Below are 6,000 nucleotides of genomic sequence, written 5' to 3' on the forward strand. Positions count from 1 at the left end.
AAGATTGTATTAAAGAGCTACATACCTCTTAGCTGTCTTTTATCCTGGGAAATGTTTCCTATGGAAAATCCCAAGTCTGTGCCCAAATATATGGATCTCATGCTGAAACCAAAGTTGTTATCACCACAGACTATTTAACAGCCTACTTCCCTTAACTCCTTAACCTCAACAACTGATTCATACCAGGTTCTGACAATCCTATTCTGGGGAAACCTCAATAACCAAAATGATAGGTCAGTTTGTAGAGGACTTTCCCAGTGCAAGAAGGGAGACGTGGGTAACAGGCCAACATTACAGAACAGGCAAAGAGAACGGAAACACTTATGCTCCCCTAGGAAGGAAGAAAAAAAAAAAGGGGGGGGAGGGGGGAGAGTGGGGAGGATGGAGACAAGAAGTGAGTGGAGAACACAATAGTCTAAAACCAAACCAAAATAGTTCCAAAGAAGCAAAACCAGGAGAAAGATGGGAGAGACTGGTCTGAATACTAATTGAGGAAAGAAACTTCTAACTGGCAAAACAGTTCAAACCTCACCACTCCCAAAGGGATGCATTAAAAGAGCAGAATGAGACTAAATTACACTTCCCTCTGTTGCACAGCATTACTCACTCAAACGCTCGAGGGACTCTGCCCAGGGAGTTACGCAGACGTGACCCCCAGCTGATGCTGGCTCGGGTTCAGCTGAGCTTCGAGTAGCTCCACCAGTGAACGATCCCTCTCCTGCCCTCCTGGAAGAGCTGCTGAACAAGGAGCCACAACCATCCCTGTGAGCGTCGCCTGGGATAAACACAGGGGACAGAGCACGCTGTATCTCAGCTATTCGGCAGATAAAACAGCCCCAATCTGCAAGTACCAGAGGCCTCCTGAGAATGCCTGAGTGCCTTCCACCCTGGATCTGAGTGCAATCACAAATGCTAATCGCTATACACACAGGAGACCGGCATGTCATTCCTCACGTCTCCAAAGCTTCAGGAAAACCCCCCTTTCCTCTCCTTGTATCAGAGAGGGACAGGAAGATTCCCTCATCCTCTGTATGCCTTTCCCTCCCCCCCCCGCCCTGCCTTCCCTGGCTCAAAGCATCCCTGCAAGAGGTTTCGATCCCTGCTAACTTCTCCATTGTCTCAGAACCATTGTTTGCAAATATTCCCTAAAAATATTATGTAAGGTATTCTTTATTCCTGTTTCAGGTCTTTCCACATCCCTATGTAACACCTGGACTTTATCTCATTACCTGTCAGATAGCGATAAACCTACTGTGTGCAGCCCCTGACTTATCATCTAAGATAAATACGATCTGTCTTGTAGCTGTCACTTCTTTTCAAACCCTGCCTTCCACTGCTGCATTTCTATTTGTAGCAAATTACTTATTTTATTTGGGCTTAAAATGTGTAACTTAAAAAAATACGAAAATATTTTTAAAAAATCAGCAAGAGCTCCCAAAACCCCATAAAATTTAAAACATGGCCTTCCTGGCACTGGATTTACTGCTGCTTTGTGGGCAAGGAGGCTCCTGCTCCTGTTTATCTTCTACAATAGCATTTGCATTTACTTTACATACGATACGTTGGAATTTATGCTACCTGATAATTTTTGTTTTTAATAATCAACCAAGAGGCCCAATGATGAAAAGCATCCTTTCTCCAGAACAAGTCATAAACTAAGCTGATAAGATTTGAGTTGGTGGTGGCTTCAGTATAAGTGAATTGTGAGGTCTAAAGTGCTCTGGGCTATCACCTGAGCCCCTGCTGTCACTTCAGAAAGGCACGTGCCTCCCTGGGGTCCTGTCCTGTTCTCTGCCAGCCCCCTCGGGATGTCTCGCATCGCACTGGATGTCTGTTTATAGCACCCATATCAAGCCCCAGGCGTCCTGAGCAGGAAGGGACAAAGCCTGCACTCAGACACATGCCGCAGCGCTGTTAACGCTTGTGCCTGACAGCAGCGATCACCCCGAACACGTACGTTTTACAGAAGCCTTCACGTTGCATTTGGCTTTTCTCTGAACTCTCCTAGGCACTCAGGGGCTCTGCAGCTCTTTCCATAACCCCAGCGCAGTGTGTTTATCCAAACAGCTTGATGCTAACTTTCCAATTGCCTCACCATATCGGGCTGTATCGCAGCCTTCTTACCCCATCCCTCCCGTGCTTCTGTGGAGCTCCAGCCATACCACACACAAGGTCACCAGGTTTTGTATGATTTGCTCCTTGCAAAGCACAGGTTGAGGAGTGAAAGAGATCACACCTTTATTCACTCACATTTACCTAAAACCTGCATTTGCTGAAGCACTTGTAAATGCTCTTTGCTGATCTTCTGCGGGTTGTGGTCAGAGTGATGACTGAGTTACAGCAAAGGAGGTTTAAGCTGGACATCAGGGTGTTTCCTGTACACCAGGAAAGTAAGGAGTCTCCACTGCAGATCTTTAGGAGCAGGATGGAGAAATAGCTGTCAGGGATAGCAAAAGCATAGCTGCTCCTGCCTTTGGACAGAGGCATGGATTAGATGACCTCTAAGCACCTCCTGAGGATATTTTCCATAATTGAGAGTTGTATGTGCCATCTGTCCATTCTGATCTACAGAGATTTACTTCGGAAAAAAAAAAGTGCAACACAACCAATATTTATTCCTGCCACAGATGCAACCTTTGTGTGGGGAGAGGCATCTTCTGATTCTGTAGAGGAAACTGAAGCCTTCAAAAGTTAAACCACGTTCTGTGTATCTGCCCAGATCCTCTTACCCTCCCAAGGCAGAACACTGCATTTTTTTACCCCTAACAGACCAACCCTCAACATTCAGCTACACAAGCATCTCATTAAGTAGGCAACTTTCTCTGCCTTTTAAAAATGAGCAGAGAGGCAAGGAACTGGTGCCGTTGTGTTCAAGTAGCTTCACCAAGGCCATTCAGGTCCTCTGATGCCAAATCTGAAGGTGACCCATGAGGCAACCAAGCCTTCTGGTCCTACATACCAGACTCCAATGAAAGAGAGTAACTCTCCATTGGCTTGCGAGAATACTCCCTGATTCCTTGACACACATCTCAAGATCTCTTAGGTTTTAGTTGAGAGTCCAACAGAAAAGAAAGCTTTAATAGCCCATCTCCATTTTCAGATGGAAAGCATGCAATAAAGAAGGACCTAGAGTTCTTCACCATCCAGATCAGATAGAGAGAACGAACAATAAGAGCTGAAATCTGTTCAAGCTGAAGACAAGGACAAACTTTGCAGGACACCAAGAGAGATGCTGATACCAGCCTTTGGGTGGAAAACACCTCGCTCACAGCTGTGCAGAGCTCGGAGCTCAGCCACACTATGCCTTACCCCATCTCACGTGTACAAATGTGGGTGGAAATGTCAAACCGAAGCAAAGAGCTGAAGCATAGTGAGAAAAAAAGCACCCTGGTGGAAAATCTGCGAAGCCTTTAACATCCTGTATAGATGAAAAATCGTACAGCCATCAGTCACCCAGGCAGAAAGGAAGTGGTAAAGGGGCAGTTTTTCCCTCCACACCATATGGAAAAGCTGCCAGGCTGAAGAGCGAAGGGGACGTACTCAGCCAGCCAGCCCAGACCCTTCAGAGAAACACAACTGAAAGAAAGAGTGAAGATTCAAAACAGTCCCTCCAAACCTCCTGCTGGACTGAGCTTTCCCCAGTGGTTCTTAAGAGGGCTTAACCACATGGCTCTACATAAAATCCATTATTGAAGATTAAACAAAAAAGATGAATAGCTTTCAGAAGTTGATTACATCCAAACGCAATGGTGCCAGCAGCCCTTATGGAAACATCCTATTAAAATGTCAGCAAAAATAGAAATGCAAACATGGGAGACCTGGCAGGAGGCTTTTCAGCTCAGATCTTTAGTGCCTTTTGCACCCAGTGACAGAAGGACAGAGGCTAAAAACATCATTACTGGGCTGACATCCCCTGACCTGGCACAGGATAATGCTGATTCTATTTTTTATGTATAAAAATACATATGGAAAGAGAGACAGATTACGTACATGTGTAAATTATGAACTTATCACCTTATCAGTATTAAAAAGGAGACCTGCTTGCTTTTTTTTTTCCCCTTCACACCCTCAAATAGGTCGTTTTTATTTTATATACACACATACATGTTTGCAGTTTGTACCCATGTGTTTTCTCTACAAATTCAGAGGCTCATAGCTCGCCTTCTTAATTCAGAATTTAATCCATTTGCCACTTCAGATGAGATTTCATTTTCATAGCATTTTTGTGATTACATTTACATTGACTTTTTTACTGAGATTGGAAATAAAGTATTTCTTTCACAGATCTAATTCAATTGAAACGTTTCTCACATCCCTGTTGGACACTTTATCTAATCTTTTTGTACTTCGCTTGGGCCATATGCTCTGGGGGGTGTCTCTCTGCCAGGAGGAGCTGGCCATACTGGCTTTCTCCCATGCAGAAGAATGAATTTATCAATTACTACAGTTCTTGAGTTACACAGGTCTGGGACTTACAAGCCTGATAAGAAACCTGAAAGCAAATACATCCAAAGATCGAGTTATCTAATAGTTGACCATCTGCTTAGGAAAATAATTTTAAGTAGTTAAGGCAATTCTGTTAACTGCTGTTTACTAAGTGAGTCATGTTCTCTTTAAGTTAACCCTTCCTGTCTCCTCTGTGGGCCCACTGCCCAAGACAGTTTTGAAGGGGATGCTCTACTCCTTTCAAGCTACAGCAAAGCCTGCAATACCTCCGCACTCAGACTTACCCCAGGCTCACACTGCATCAGGAAATAAAAGGGCATTAAAGCAACTGTGGTGCTTCTGGGCGACTCTTAGATGACACAACCAACCGTGCAGAAAAATCTCCTCCCAGGAGCATCCCCGTTGAGGGCACACCACACACTAGCACGTACACAGCAGGAACGCGTCTGCTGCTCAATGTGCTCTTCCAGGATGGGCTGCCTGCACCTCCGTGAGGGCAGGTCACCCCAGCAGGGCCCTGGAACCCTATCCACCAGGGCAGAAAGCCTTCTCACACATCCTCCCAGCAGCTCTGGGGACAACCGTCACCCTACAGCCCCTTCTCCTTTCCTTCATCTGCCCTCAGCACAGAGATCCGAGGCCCCTCTGTGACTGGCAGCTCCACCAACACAGTCGCCGGGTACCAAGGCTCAGAGAGCTCCCAGGCACAGCAGAAAGGACACCACCAAAAATCTGTTATAGGTGCTTGACACAGACGAGGCAGGGTCAGGCCTTTTGGGTGCAAGGAGTGGGGTAACACTGCACACAGGTTTAATGCCATCTATTCAGTCCCTGCCCTTTCTCCCTTAGTGTGATTGCAAAGCTGATGGAAATCTCCTTTGCCAAACGCTACAGAGAAGTTCACAGGATGCAGGGTGCTCCTATAGAATCACTATTTTATGATAAAGCACAAACATCAGCTGAAGGGCTAGGAGGAGGGCTGGGTGCAGGGGGGTAAAGTCCAGCACTTGATGTTTGAAGGAAGGTCCTTGGAGCAAACATCTGGGAGTGTGGGGGTGTGTCGGGGGACTGACAGTTGGGAACCGGCACGGTGTGAGGAGCACCGGCTCCACGGTGGAAAAGCCATCCGAGCCGGGGCAGGGGAAAGCGCTGGCAAAGCAAAACCTCCCCCGTCCTGAGGCAGGGGGTAAGACGGGCGGACACTTTTAAAACTCGCGGGAGAGGCAGGAGAGGGACCGGGGCTGTGGCGGACACCGCGAAGGACGCGAGGGAAGTTGAGCTGCCCACAGGGGCTCCCCGGACCGGCGACCGCCGGGGACGCACCAGCGGGACACCGGTACCGCCCGCACCGCCCCGGCGGGAGGAGGCAGCGGGACGAGCCCCGCATCCCGCCCCGGCCGGCAGGTCCCGCTCCGCCCCGAGATCTGCACACACCGGGCACCCCGCCGCCCCTCACCCTGGAGCCCGACCCGCGGCCACCATCACCCACCTGCCCTGGGGGCGCCGCTCCGTTCCCGCACCGCTCCGGCTCCGCCTGCGCCTCCGCCGCGCCCC

At 48.2% G+C, this 6,000-nt stretch overlaps 1 protein-coding gene across 4 annotated transcripts in view; it reads right to left on the minus strand.

Annotated features, from left to right (window-relative positions):
- ADORA2A (adenosine A2a receptor) overlaps positions 1–6,000 on the minus strand; it is a 30,723-nt gene that overhangs the window by 24,415 nt on the left and 308 nt on the right. Inside the window, exon 1 of one of the 4 annotated variants that reach the window (XM_014964937.1) lies at positions 5,936–5,994. The exons of 2 other annotated variants lie outside the window; for them this stretch is intronic. The gene's annotated coding sequence lies outside the window, so the exon portion shown is untranslated. Of the gene's footprint in view, positions 1–607; positions 725–5,935; positions 5,995–6,000 lie in introns of those variants that run through there. One more of the 4 variants, XM_014964945.1, reaches the window with a different exon arrangement.

Source organism: Calidris pugnax, unplaced genomic scaffold, assembly GCF_001431845.1.
Source record: "Calidris pugnax isolate Ruff unplaced genomic scaffold, ASM143184v1 scaffold32, whole genome shotgun sequence".
Lineage (NCBI taxonomy): Eukaryota > Metazoa > Chordata > Aves > Charadriiformes > Scolopacidae > Calidris > Calidris pugnax.